The 13343-nt window shown below is 37.8% G+C and overlaps 1 protein-coding gene and 1 pseudogene across 2 annotated transcripts in view; both read left to right on the top strand.

Moving 5' to 3' along the window:
* The window catches only part of DERA (deoxyribose-phosphate aldolase), a 143296-nt gene that overhangs the window by 86314 nt on the left and 43639 nt on the right, over positions 1–13343 (top strand). The window lies entirely within an intron of this gene.
* LOC128562773 (U4/U6 small nuclear ribonucleoprotein Prp31-like) lies at positions 3066–4448 on the top strand (annotated as a pseudogene).

Below are 13343 nucleotides of genomic sequence, written 5' to 3'. Positions count from 1 at the left end.
GTGGCATGTTATATACCCTCACATTAGGTGAGATCCCTCCTCTGCCCTCCCTCCTTCTGCCAGTCATCCTCCCCTCTCCCCCTTCTTGCTTCCCTCTACCCCTGAACTAGACTATATTAGTGTTTTAGTGTTCTTATGAGCTCATAATTGTTTATATGTTGATTTCATATTAGTGTGGAGTACATTGGATATTTACTTTTTCATTCTTGTGATACTTTAAGAAAAATGTATTTCAACTCCATCCAGGTAAATGTAAAAGATGTAAAGTCTCCATCTTTTTATTGGCTGAACAGTATTCCATGGTATACATATGCCATAGTTTGTTGATCCATTTGTGGATTGATGGGCACTTAGGCTGCTTCCATGACTTGGCAATTATGAATTGAGCCTCAATAAACATTCTAGTGCAAATGTCTTTGTGGTAATGAGTTTTGTTCTTCTGGGTAGATACCTACTGATGGGATTGCAGGATCAAATGGAAGGTCTACTTTTAGATCTTTGAGGATTCTCCATACTCTTCTCCAAAAGGGCTGTATTAGCTTGCGATCCCACCAGCAGTGTAAAAGTGTTCCCTTTTCTCCACATCCATGCCAGCATCTGGTATTTTGGGAGTTTGTGACGTGGGCTAATCTTGCTGGGGTTAGGTAGTATCTTAGAATGTTTTTGATTTGCATTTCTCTGATGATTAAAGATTATGAGCATTTTTTCATGTGTTTGTTGGCCATTCGTCTGTTATCCTTGGAGAAGTTTCTGTTCAAATCTCTTGCCCACTTGTAGAGGGGGTCATTTGAACTTTTCTTCTTATTTAATTTGAGTTCTCTGTACATTCTAGTTATCAGGCCTTTGTCAGATTCATAACATGCAAGAATCTTTTCCCATTCCAAAGGCTGTCTGTTTGCTTTGTTTGTGGTACCCTTAGCTTCACAAAAGCTTTGTAGCTTGATCAAATCCCAGTTATTTAGTTTTAGTGTTGCTGCAATTGCTGGGTGTGGGGGGGAAGTCTTCCTCATAAAGTTTTTTCCCAGGCCAGTATCTTCAAGTGTTTCCCCACACTCTCCTCTAGATTTTTTTGGTTTCGTGTCTTAAATTTAAATATTTTATTCAATAAGAATCAATTTTTGTCCGTGGTGAGAGGTGCATGTCCAGTTTCAGTCTTCTACATGTGGATAACCAGTTTTCTCAGCACCATTTGTTAAATAAGGATTCTTTTCCCCAGTGCATGTTTTTGTTAGGCTTATTGAGGATTAAATGACAATATGTGGTTGGGTTCATCTTTAGATTCTCTATCCTAGTCCATAGATCTACATCTCTATTTTTGTGCCAGGACTATGGTGAGGTTTGATCACTGTAGCTATAGCCTTGTAGTATAACCTGAAATCTGTCAATGTGATGCCTCCAGATTTATTTTTATTCCTAAGAACTGTATTTGCTATTTGGGGTTCTTTCTGGTTCCATATGAATCGAAGTACTGTTTTTTCAAGTTTTTAAAGTATGACATTGTTTCTTTGATGGAGATTCCTTTACATCTATATATTGCTTTGGGTAATATGGACATTTTAACTGTGTTGACTCTTCCCGGCCAGGAGCATGGTATGTTCTTCCATTTGTTGACATCTTCTACTATTTCCTTTCTCAAAGTTTCATAATTCTCTTCATAGAGATCTTTCACGTCTTGTGTTAGATATATTCCCAGGTATTTCATCTTCTTTGGTGCTATTGTAAAAGGAATAGTCTTTGATTTTATTTTCAGCTTGATGATTGTTGGCATATATGAAGGCTACTGATTTGTGGGTATTAATTTTGTATCCTGAAATGATGCTATACTCCTTGATCACATAGTTTATACTTCTTATTCTAAGAAAGTACAAAATAGAATTGAAGTATTTTTTGAGGAACTTTTAAAATTTTTAAATATTTTTAATATTCTTTTTTTCATTTTTTTTTTTTTATTGTTGAGAATTCATCGAGGGTACAAGATACCAGGTTACACTGATTGCATTTGTTAGGTAAAGTCTCTCTTATAATTGTGTCTTGCCCCCAAATTCTTTTTCCATTTTTGTATGTAATTCTCACAAAGTAATCACCAGCAAAAATAATTTTAAAATTTCTGATTAACATCACCTTGATGCTGGGCGTGGTGGCTCACACCTGTAATCCCAGCACTTGGGGGCCTGAGGCGGGTGGAATGCTTTAGCTCACGAGTTTTAGACCAGCCTGAGCAAGAGTGAGAACCCATCTCTAAAAAATAGCTGGGCGTTGTTGTGTGTGTCTGTAGTCCCAGCTACTTGGGAGGCTGAGGCAAGGGAATTGCTTGAGCCCAAAAGTTTGAGGTTGCTGTGAGCTATGATGCCATAGAACTCTACTGAAGGCAACAGAGTAAGATTCTGTCTCAAAAAAAAAAAAAAAAAAATTATAAATAAATAGATGAAATCACATTGGTTCTCACTTCTGTGGTTTTTTTCATTGACTTTTTAAAATATAAACTTCATGAGGTATATGTTCATTCAGTAAAATTCAGGTGTTAAGTGTACACTGTGATGGGTTTGACTGTTTGTATATACCTGTAACCACTCCTCTAATCAAGAAGTAGAACACTTCTTTCCTTTCCTTCCACCCCCCATTTTTACCCCAGTCCCTACTTAAAGGCCTTGTTTTCTCTTCTAAGCCCACCACCAATTGTCTGAGTTATCACCATCTATATGCTTGTCTCATCACTCGGTTCTCTGCTTAGCAGGCTCAGTCCATCCAGGGCCGTGAGTCCAGTAAGCTGCCAGTCCTCTTTCCTGCTTATGGCTTCTTTGCCAAGAGGTAGACACCGGTAAAGTTGTTCCAAACGTGGCCAGGAGCGCACATGGCGTGGGCCAGTCAGAGAGTAGCTTTGTCTCAAAGTGTGGCACATCATCAAGAAGCCACAACCGCTCTCAGGAAGCTTATTTCATAGAAACCGTCCTGTGCTGGCAGAGAAGAGGCCTTGAGACATGTCTGTCAGAAGAACTCTTATCTGACCTAGAAGAGGCAGAAGAGAAGGAAGAAGAGGAAGCTATAGGGAGGAAGAAGAGGAGCCGGCAATTGAGGATGTGCAGGAGACACAACTGGATCTTTCTGGGGATTCAGTCAAGAGCATTGCCAAGATAGGGGACAGCAAGATGTTTGCTGAGATTATGATGACGATTGAGGAGTATATCAGCAAGCAAGCCAAAGCTTCAGAAGTGATGGGGCCAGTGGAGGCAGCCCCAGAGGACTGGCTCAGTTGTCAACGCCAATGACCTGACTGGAGATGGAGAATGAGCTGAACATCATCTGTAAGTTTATCCCGGGTAAGTACTTGAAGAGTTTCCTAAGCTGTAGTCCTTGGTCCCCAATGCGCTGGATTACATCCATACAGTCAAGGAATAGGGCAATGCCTGGGCAAATGCAAGAACAACGAGAACCTGCAGCATATCCTGACCAATGCCACTGTCATGGTTGTCAGTGTCACTGCCTTAACCACTGAGGCACCAGCTGTCAGAAGAGGAGCTGGAGCCACTGAAGGAGGCCTGCAACATGGCGCTGGAGCTGAATGCCTCAAAGCACCACATCTACTAGTTAGTGGAGTCCTGCATATCCTTCATTGTGCCCAACCTGTCCATCATTATTGGGGAGTCCACAGCTGCCAAGATCATGGGTGTGGCTGGCAGCCTGACCAACCTCTCCAAGATGCCCGCCTGCAACAGAATGCTTCTTGGCACCCAGCGCAAGACACTGCCTGGCTTCTCATCTACCTCTGAGCTGCCCCACACCAGCTACATCTATCATTGTGCAGTCGCTGCCTCTGGATCTCAGGCAGAAATTGGCAGCCCGCGTGGACAGTTTTCATGAAAGCACAGAGGGGAAGGTGAGCTACAAACTGAAGGATGAGATAGAGCACGAATTTGACAAGTGGCAGGAGCCGCTGCCTGTGCAGCAAGTGAAGCTATTGCCTGCACCCCTGGATGGCCAGCCATAGAAGCGAGGTGGCTGCAGGTATGGCAAGATGAAGGAGCAGCTGGGCTTGACAGAGATCTGGACATAGGCCAACTGCATGAGCTTCACAGAGATTGAGGAGGACGCCTACCAGGAAGACCTGGGCTTCATCCTGGGCCACGTGGGCAAGTCAGGGAGTGGGCATGTACAGCTGAGACTACCAAGGCTGGGAACTCTAAGACACTGCAGCGTACCCTGCAGAAGCGGAGTGTTTGTATGGTGAGAAGTCCACCGCATCCGTTCTTGGGGGCAGCCCCTAGTGTGTCCTTCACCCGGCTGTAGGCCTTGGAGATTATGAACCCACAAGCAGCAGAGAAGAACATGGCCGAGGCCAACCAGAAGTACTTCTCCAGCATGGCCAAGTTCCTCAAGGACAAAGGTGAGAAGAGTGGCATCGTGTCCACCTGAGTGGCTGTGCGCATCCAGGTGGCTGCCCACATCCAAAGGACGACAGAAGCTCAGCCTTTCCAAAGGGGTTGGGATTAGGCCCAGGGGGTTCTGGAGAGGACAACCTGCCTTGCACCGGGTGTGCCTCAGTGCTGGGACCATCCAAGCAGGCCTGGAAAGAAGCCCAGATAGCCTCCGCCAGCACCAAGATCACTGTCCCCTTCAGGGAACAGAGGCCATCATGCCTTGTCTTTTTTATTTTAACTTGGAAAGAAGATGCTTTTTTGGGGAAAGAGTACAATTAAAACCACATCATCAAGTAAAAAAAAAAAAGAAGAAGTAGAACATTTCCATCACTCTAGAAATATCCTTTGTATCCCTTTGTAGACAATTCCACTCTTTTCACCTGCTGCCCCAGGTATGACTGTCGATCTGATTTCGTAAGCATTCATTCGTTTTGCCAGTTGTAGAGCATCATCTAATCGTATTATATGTACTGTTTTATGGCTTTTCTTTGCCTTCCCTGAAGAATAAAGATATTGTTGAAATTATTGGCATAACATTGTTTATGTTTCTCTTATTCTGATATCTGTAGTATCTGTAGTTGTATCTCATTCCTTGTGTCTTATATTGGTCACTTTTATTTTCTTTCCAGTTATTGTTGTTCTCCTCCTTTCTTCCTTCTCGGCTTCTGCTTCAAGAAAGTCTTGCAAGGGGTTTGCAATTTTTTAAAGAGCCAACTTTTGCTTTGTTTTTTTTCCAATATTTTTCAGTTAAAGATGTTTTCTAATTTTCCTTGTGATTTCTCTTGTTATATGGAGTATTATTTAGAGCATTATTTAGAATGAGATGTTTATTTTATTTTATTTTTTTTTGAGACAAGAGTCTCTCTATGCGGCCCTCAGTAGAGTGCTGTAGTGTCACAGCTCACAGAAACCTCAAACTCTTGGGCTTAAGTGATTCTCTTGCCTCAGCCTCCCAAGTAGCTGGGACTAAAGATGCCCGCCACAATGCCAAGCTATTTTTTGTTGCAATTGTCATTGTTATTTAGCTGGCCCAGGCTGGGTTTGAACCTGCAGGACTCGGTGTATGTGGCTGGTGCCATAACCTCTATGCTATAGGTGCCAAGCCAACTAAATATTTTTGTGTTCTTCTAGATATACTGTTGTTGATCTATAACTTAAAATTCTATTCTGCTCAGGGAATATTCCATGTGAGAATCTTTTGCCTTTTCAAATTAATAAGTTGTTTCACAGCTCATTTTATGGTACTATTTAAGCATATGCTTCAAGTGTATACTTAAAAGAATATGTATTTACATATGTTAGTGCAGATGTTATATCAAATTTTTTGATAGTATCTCAAATCTAGTTTTATCTTTATAATCTACTAGTTATATTTATTAACCGAGAGGGAGTTAAAATCTCTTAACTATGATTGTGGATTTGTCTACTTACCCTTTTGTCAGTATTCATGTTATTTTGGTGTTCTCTTATTAGGTATATATACTTTCAAGATTATTGTTTTCCTTTTTGAAGCACACTTATCATTACAAAATGCCCTCTTTATCACTGGTACTGGTCCTTGTCTGAATGTCCAGTTTTTCTAATGTTCATCTAGCCGCACCAGCTTTCTGTGTTTACCATTTGCATGCTGTATCTTTTTTCTATCCTTTTATTTTCAACTCATTTGTGGGTATACATTTATCTTTGTAGGCGTTCTTTTTTTTAATCTGTTGTGACACTCTCTGCTTTTTAATTAGTGTTTTATTCATTTACATTGATCTGGTAGGAGTTAAGTCTGTCATCTTGCAATTTTTTTCTTATGTTTCGATCTATTTTTTGTTTCTCTTTTCTTACCACTTTTGGATTCATCAGCTGTTTTGTAGCATTTATTTCTTCTGGCTTTTTATCTAAATTTCTTTGTAATTTTTAAGTAGTTACTTTAACAATTATAATATGGACATTTAATTTGTTACAGTCTACTGAGAATTAATGTTTCACTTTATATGTCATATATCACAAGCGTAAGAACCTTACAGTAATTTTATTTATACCCTTATTGGTCTTTTCTATGATTTTAATGTTCTTCTACATATATTATAAACCCCATATTACAATGATGTAATTTTTGTTTCAACATTCATTTGTCTCTTAAGGAAATATAAAATAAGAAAAAACTAAGATAAGCTAGTATTTTATATTTTCTCATACATATATCATTTTTATCTTTATTCCTTTCTGTAAATCTGAGTTTCTGTCTTGTATAATTCAGACTGGAAAACTTCCATGGGTATTTTTTGCTGTGTAAGTCTGCTGGTGACAAATTCTTTCCAGTTTTGTTCATCTGAAAATGTCTTTATTTCACCCCCATATGTCAAGAATAGTTTACTGAATATGGAATTTAGGGTTAACAATTTTTTTCTTATTTCAGCATTTAAATGTCATTGTTTTCCTTGGAATTCCATTTCTTCTGTTTCTGTATATTCAATGTCTTACTCTGTCTGTGGTCAGTTGGTGTTTTCTTTTTATGTTTTTTTCCCACTAATTGGACCATGATGTGCCTAGATACGCTTTTCTTTATATTTATCCTGCTTAGCATTTGCTGAGCTTCTTGTATCCATGGGATCATATTATCTACCAGTGTAGGATATCTAAAAACTATTTTTTCAAATATCTTTTCTACCCCATTCTCTCTTTCCTTCTAGGACCCCAGGTATGTAAATGTTAGACTATTGGATATTATTCCATAGTCTATTAAGGTCCTTTTATTTTATTTATAATCTTTTTTTTCCTCCTTTCTTTTGATTGGTTAATTTACCTGGATTGTCCTTCAAGTTCTTTGACTGTAATATCCTATCTCATTTTTGCTTTCACAATGAATTTATGCTACTGTAAATTTTTACTTTTAAAATTTCTACTTCTCTTTTATAATTTTTATTTCTCTACTCAAAATTCTTAACTTTTTGCTTATTGAGTTTCTGTTTTCCTGTAAGTCCTTGAAAATACCTATGGTAGCTGATTTAAAGTCCTTATCTGGCTTGGTGCCCGTAGTTCAGTGGTTAGAGCATTGGCCACATACACCAAAGCAAGTGGGTTTGAACCCAGCCTGGGCCTGCTAAACAACAATGACAACAGCCACAAAAAAATAGTTGGGTGTTGTGGCGGGTGCCTGTAGTCCCAGCTACTGGGGAGGCTGAGGCAAGAGAATTACTTAAGCCCAAGAATTTGAGGTTGCTGTGAGCTGTGATGGCAAGGCACTCTACTCAAAATAAATAAATAAAAATAATAAATAAGATTATTAATATCTGATTATCTTAATAAATAAGATAATAAGTCCTTATCTGCTAATTTATATATATGGATTAACTCAGGGTCTATATCTTGAGCTTACAATTTTCCAGTGTCTGAAAATAATTTTGTTCAGTTTTCTGGTTATTTATAGTAAGAGGTCCTATCTGATAACATTTATTTTGTTATGTCTGCAATTCTTCACTGCTTTTGTTTTCCCATTAATTTAGCATCAGAAGTCTCAAAGTAAAGGAGTTTATCATTTACATTCATAATAATTTTTTATAATTTTGATAGCCATGCAGACTATGGCAAAAACAATTCTTTGAAGAGAAAGTAGGCAGAGATATCTAATTATGTTAGTCTGACATTATACCTCATTGTAAGTAAAAACTCTGTTAACCACGGTGTTTACATTTTTGGTCAACTAAACCATTAGTTGGTTTAATCTTATTTAGAAATCTTCCAAAATATTTTTAAAGGAGGGAGCATAGTCATATGAGTAAGAAGACCAGAGATTTATTCTTCCTTGCACATTTCATCACTTAGAGCAAGTAAATTAATTGGATTATCAATTCGAATGCAGTAATATTTACGAATGCATTATAAAATAGTACTTTGTGAGTTATTAAAAAGTATTAGTATACTATCCTACCCCGTTCTATCTTAGTAATAAAGAAACACAATTGGATCTTTTTTCCCAGATTCTTACAAGGTATTATTTAGAATGTAACTTTGCAGAAACACTTGTAGCTGTAACTGGTTCATGGTATTGAGCTGTATTTCTTTCTGTACTGATTCCACTGCTTACTATAGTAGTAGAATTATTCAGTCAATCTCAGATATGAAGTTGTTTTTTCTAACTTTCATCTCTGTCTTCAAAAAGAAAAGTATAAAACAATCAGATTGTGAATCATAATTAGATATGATCCAGTTAATTTTATTTTATTTTGTATTTTTATTAATATTAAATCATAGCTGTGTACATTAATGCAATCATGGGGCACTACACACTGGTCTTATAAACAGTTTGACACATTTTCATCACACTGCTTAACATAGCCTTCATGGCATTTTCTTAGTTATTGTATTAAGACAATTATATTCTACATTTACTAGTTTCACGTGTAACCTTGTAAGATGCACCGCAGGTGATCTCACCAATCACCCTCCCTCTCCCCATCTTCCCCCTCCCTCCCCTCCCTCTCCCCCTTCCCCATATTCTTAGGTTATAACTGAGTTATAGCTTTCATATGAAAGCCATAAATTACTTTCATAGTAGGGCTGAGTACATTGGATACTTTTTCTTTGATTTTTGAGATACTCTACTAAGAAGAATATGTTCCAGCTCCATCCATGTAAACATGAAAGAGGTAAAGTCTCCACCTTTCTTTAAGGCTGCATAATATTCCATGGTGTACATATACCACAATTTATTAATCCATTTGTGGATCGATGGGCACTTGGGCTTTTTCCAGGACTTAGCAATTGTGAATTGGGCTGCAATAAACATTCTGGTGCAAATATCTTTGTTACAATGTGATTTTTGGTCTTCTGGGTATATACCTAGTAGAGGAATTATAGGATTGAATGGCAGAACTATTTTTAGATCTCTTAAGTTTTCTCCAAACATCTTTCCAAAAAGAATGTATTAATTTGCATTCCCACCAGCAGTGTAGAAGTGTTTCCTTTTCTCCACATCCACGCCAACATCTCTGGTCTTGGGATTTTGTGATATGGGCTAATCTTACTGGAGTTAGATGGTATCTCTAGGTAGTTTTGATTTGTATTTCTCTGATGATTGAAGATGATGAGCATTTTTTCAGATGTCTGTAGGCTGTGCACCTGTCTTCTTCAGAGAAGTTTCTCTTTAAGTCCCTTGCCCAGCCTGCTATGGGATCATTTGTTCTTTTCTTGCTTATACATTTGAGTTCTCTGTGGATTCTGGTTATTAAACCTTTGTCGGAGACATAACCTGCAAATATCTTCTCCCATTCTGAGGGCTGTCTGCTTGCTTTACTTACTGTGTTCTAGGCTGTGCAGAAGCTTTTTAGTTTGATCAGGTCCCAGTAGTGTATTTTTGAAGCTGCTTCAATTGCCCAGGGGGTCCTCCTCATAAAATACTCACCCAGACCAATTTCTTCAAGGGTTTTCCCTGCACTCTCTTCTAGTATTTTTATAGTTTCATGTCTTAAGTTTAAATCTTTAATCCAGTGAGAGTCTATCTTAGTTCATGGTGAAAGGTGTGGGTCCAGTTTCAGTCTTCTACAAGGTTGCCAGCCAGTTTACCCAGCACCATTTGTAAATAGGGAATCTTTTCCCCACTGGATGTTTTTAATTGGCTTGTCAAAGATCAAATAATGGTAAGTAGCTGGTTCATCTTTTGGTTCTCTATTCTGTTCCGGCATCTACTTCTCTGTTTTTGTGCCAGTACCATGCTGTTTTGATCACTATCCATTTATAGTATAGTCTGAGGTCTGGTAGCATGATTCCTCCTGCTTTGTTTTTATTTCTGAGTAATGTCTTGGCTATTCAAGGTTTTTTCTGATTCCATATAAAACGAAGTATTATTTTTTCAAGATCTTTAAAGTATGACAGTGGAGCTTTAATATGGATTGCATTAAAACTGTATATTGCTTTGGGTAGTATGGACATTTTAACAATGTTGATTCTTCCCAGCCATGAGCATGGTATGTTTTTCCATTTGTTAACGTTTTCAGCTATTTCTCTTCTTAAAGTTTCATAGTTCACTTTGTAGAGATCTTTCATGTCCTTTGTTAGATAAACTCCCAAATATTTCATGTTCTTTGGCACTGCTGTAAACGGAATAGAGTCCTTAACTGTTTTATTCAGCTTGACTATTGTTGGTATATATAAAGGCTACCGATTTATGAATGTTGATTTTGTAACCTGAGACACTGCTGTATTCCTTGATCACATCTAAGAGTTTTGTAGTAAAATCCCTGGTGTTTTCCAGATACACAATCATATAATCTGCAAAGAGCAAAAGTTTGATCTCTTCTGACCCTATATAGGATACCCTTGATCGCCTTTTCTTCACTAATTGCGATGGCTAAAACTTCCATTACAATGTTAAAGAGCAGTGGAGACAATGGGCAGCCTTGTCTGGTTCCTGATCTGAGTGGAAATGATTTCAGTTTAACTCCATTCAAAACGATACTGGCTGTGGGTTTGCTGTAGATGGCCTCTATCAGTTTAAGAAATGTCCCTTCTATACCAATTTTCTTAAGTGTTCTGGTCATGAAGGGATGCTGGATGTTATCAAAAGCTTTTTCTTCATCAATTGAGAGAATTATATGGTCTTTGTTTTTTAATTTGTTTATGCGCTGAATTATACTTATAGATTTACATATATTGAACCAGCCTGAGACCCTGGGATAAAACCGACTTGGTCATGATGTATAATTTGTTTGATGTGTTGCTGGATTCTGTTTGTTAGGATCTTGTTGAATATTTTTGCATCTATATTCATTAGTGATATTGGTCCATGATTTTCTTTTCTTGTTGGGTCTTTTCTGGTTTGGGCATCAGGATGATGTTTGCTTCATAGAACGTGTTGGGTAGTCTTCCTTGTTTTTCTACATTTTGGGACAGGTTGAGTAATATAGGTACTAGTTCCTCTTTAAAGGTTTGGTAGAATTCTGACGTGTCGCCATCTGGTCCCAGGCTTTTGTTTTTAGGGAGTTTTCATATGGTTGATGCTATTTCAGAACTTGATATGGGCCTGTTCAACATTTCCACTTGATTCTGGCTAAGTCTTGGAAGGTGACGTGCTTCCAAGTATTGGTCAATTTCCTTCAGATTTTCATATTTCTGAGAATAATGTTTCTTGTAATATTCATTAAGAATTTTTTTAATATCTAAAGAGTCTGTTGGTATTTCATCTTTGTTGTTTCTGATTGTTGACATTAGAGATTTTACTCTTTTTTTCCTGGTTAGGTTAGCCAAAGGTTTATCTATTTTATTGACCTTTTCAAAAAACAACTTCTTTATTTATTAATCTGTTTTATAATTCTTTTGTTTTCAATTTCATTTAATTCTGCTCTAATTTTGGTCATTTCTTTTCTTCTACTGGGTTTGGGGTTTGAATGTTCTTCCTTTTCCAGTTGCTTGAGATGTCCCATTAAGTTGTTAACGTCCTTTCTTTCCGTTCTCTTGAGGAAGGCTTGCAGTGCTATAAATTTCCCTCTTGGGACTGTCTTTGCGGTATCCCAGAGGTTCTGATAATTCATGTCTTCATTGTCGTTTTGTTCCAAAAATTTAGCAATTTCCTTCTTAATCTCATTTCTGACCCAGCTATCATTCAGCATAAGTTTATTTAACTTCCATGTTTTTGTATGAGTATGCATGTTCTTGTTGTTACTGAGTTCAGCTTTTATTCCACGGTGGTCCGAGAAGATGCATGGAATAATTTCTATTCCTTTAAATTTACTGAGGTTAGACTTGTGACCTAAGATGTGATCAATTTTGGAGTATGTTTTGTGGGCTGATGAGAAGTATCTTTATTCAGTTTTGTTGGGATGAAATGTTCTATAGATGTCTGCTAAGTCCAAATGTTGGATGGTTAGGTTTAAATCTAAAATTTCTTTGCTCAGCTTCTTATTGGAGGATCTACCCAACACTGCCAAAGCAGTGTTGACATCTCTGACTGTTATGGAGCTGGAGGAAATCAAGTTGCTCATGTCCGTTAGAGTTTCTCTTATAAATTGAGGCACATTCTGGTTGGGTGCATAAATATTAATAATTGAAATCTCATCATATTGAGTATTACCCTTAACAAATATGGAGTGACCATTCTTATCCTTCCTTACTTTTGGTGGTTTAAAGCCCATTGAGTCTGCAAATAGAATTGCAACGCCTGCTTTTTTCTGGCTACCATTTGTCTGAAATATGGATGACCATCCTTTGACCCTGAGTCTATATTTATCTTTTAAGGTAAAATGTGACTCTTGTATGCAGCAAATATCTGGCCTAAGTTTTTGTATCCAGTCAGCTGACCAGTGCCTCTTTAGAGGACAGTTTAAGCCATTCACATTAATGGAGAATATTGATAAGTCTGGCAAAATCTGGGGTATCGAATTTTTGAAAGTCCAGTGGGCACTTTTAATCTTTTCGCCACTGTGGAAGTTGGAGTTTGTTCAGAAGTTTTTGAGTGAGTTTGTTTTTGTGGTAGAGGATTGGGCTGGTTATTATGGACTATAGGTCTGAAAATATACTGAAGAGCTGGTTTGGTTATGGCAAATTTCTTCAACATATGAATGTCATTAAAGTATTTAATTTCTCCATCATAAATGAAACTCAGTTTAGCTGGGTACAGGATCCGGGGTTGAAAGTTATTTTGTTTTAGGTGATTAAAAGTCGATGACCACCCTCTTCTGGCTTGAAAAGTTTCAGCAGAGAGATCTGCAGTCATTCCAATATTCTTCCCTTTGTAGGTAATGGATTTCTTATGTCTGGGTGCTTTCTGAATTTTCTCTTTCATATTAACACTAGTGAAGTTAATTATGATATCCCTGGTGGATGTCTTATTCAGATTGAGTCATGCTGGGGTTCTGCTATCTGAATTTCAGAATCTCTTGACATGTCTCGAAAATTCTCTTTCATAATTTCGTGGAGTAGGGCCTCTGTTCCTTGTGAGGCCAC

Source organism: Nycticebus coucang, chromosome 12 (genome assembly GCF_027406575.1).
Source record: "Nycticebus coucang isolate mNycCou1 chromosome 12, mNycCou1.pri, whole genome shotgun sequence".
NCBI lineage: Eukaryota > Metazoa > Chordata > Mammalia > Primates > Lorisidae > Nycticebus > Nycticebus coucang.
The sequence above is the reverse complement of the archived record's forward strand: the minus strand, read 5'-3'. Positions and strand labels throughout refer to the sequence as shown.